The sequence below is a fragment of the Adiantum capillus-veneris genome, chromosome 12 (assembly GCF_014529385.1).
Source record: "Adiantum capillus-veneris isolate H3 chromosome 12, ASM1452938v2, whole genome shotgun sequence".
NCBI lineage: Eukaryota > Viridiplantae > Streptophyta > Polypodiopsida > Polypodiales > Pteridaceae > Adiantum > Adiantum capillus-veneris.
The window spans coordinates 67,136,742-67,138,324 of NC_140942.1; the positions used below are offsets into that span (position 1 = coordinate 67,136,742).

At 43.7% G+C, this 1,583-nt stretch overlaps 1 pseudogene; it reads right to left on the reverse strand.

Annotated features, from left to right (window-relative positions):
- Positions 1–207: 207 nt before the first annotated feature.
- LOC147445864 (uncharacterized) lies at positions 208–1,281 on the reverse strand (annotated as a pseudogene).
- Between the last annotated feature and the right edge of the window lie 302 nt (positions 1,282–1,583).

Sequence of the window (1,583 nt, forward strand, 5' to 3'; positions counted from 1 at the left end):
CATAATTTGGATAGTTCATCACCCCACATGTCTCTCCTTTCCAATAATAGTTCTGATCAGGAATATATTGACAAGCCATGCCAATAGAAACATCAAGAAACCGCAGAAAAGTATGTCTATCAATATCACTCCACCTTCTTGTGGATTCATGTTTGCATAAGACACGTTCTCTGCTTTCCAATGCAGACCTATTTGTTTCATGAGAAATCATGTCCACCAAGTCCAATGGAAACATAGACAAGAACAATTGAATTTCAGTGAACTCTCTCGGGATCTTTCCAAGGTCAGGACCACTTATATCCATAAAAGATGGAAGCTTTTTAAATGTCCCGTCTGGCTCCAAGCGCATATTGTCGCCACTCTTCCATTTTGGCATGCATGCATCAACAAAATCAGATTCATTATCACTCTCATGCAAAACTGGCCCTTCGACCTCCAAAAGCTCGTCCTCGCATTCATCTTCCTCTCCCACAGACGCATGTTCATCGCTTGAATCATCAACTTCTGGCATATCTGACTTGCAACCTTTTTTCACAAGAGGCTTTTGCATTTTGTCCCGCTTGTTGAGAAGTTTGTATCCCTTACTACGAGCATGAGTGGTCTTAGCTTTGCATGTAGCAGCACGAAGGTCAACATTCTCACTATTCGCATGGCACTTAAAAACCTTCGGCCGACCTCGTCCAATAACTTTGCACTTTGGAGGACGACCCCTCCCACGCACAACAGAAGTATGTGCTGACAAGCATGGATCCTCTTCACCAATATCTGATGCCTGCAAAGCTTCCTCATGTGCAAACATTGCATGCGTCACAAAAGTAGCATCTATTGCATCCATATCATATATATGTGGTAATCATCAAGAGCAGTAGCAACTGCATCATAAACAAGAGGAATATCCACATGATGGTGTAGATTAGAGCGTGTAAATTCCCTCTTTTGACTTGCCAAAAAATCAGCCAAAGAGATCTCATCATCATCACTCAAAGGAACTGCAACTGCATCAACTGTCGTGTGTTCCTCCGGAGCAATATATGGTCGTAGGGAATCCCATGATAGCATATACATAGTCTCATCTCCATCAAATACGCATTTGAACAACTTCTTCCGTGTGTTGAACGCAACAATTTTGCCTCTGTAAAGTTTTGTTTCCCAATCAATGGTATGGGCTTGCTTTGCCCAATCTGTGCCAAATTCAATAGCCGGGTATAGGACCTCGCGGCCTTCTAAAGAGCTACAATAAGCATTGGAAGGCAGTCGACGAAGCATAGTTCTTCCTTCCATGGTAAGGAGAGGCAAAACATGGGCCCTTGGGCGACATAGATCAGGAGAGTAGGCGCACGTTCTGTGCTCTGGTTCTCACGCAGGTTATTTCCAGAGAGCGTAGGTTTAGTGCAAATTCGAATTGCAGGGTTTTGGGCCGTAGGCGCTTGACTCATTGTTGATTTCGGCATGAAACGTGAGCCCTTGGATTGCTAGGACGATCCTATGGCTGTGAATTCTCCTCCCCCCCCCATGCTCAGCACTCCATAGCCAAACATGAAAATTCCATAAATTGGCACTAAAAATTGATTAAATTATGTTAG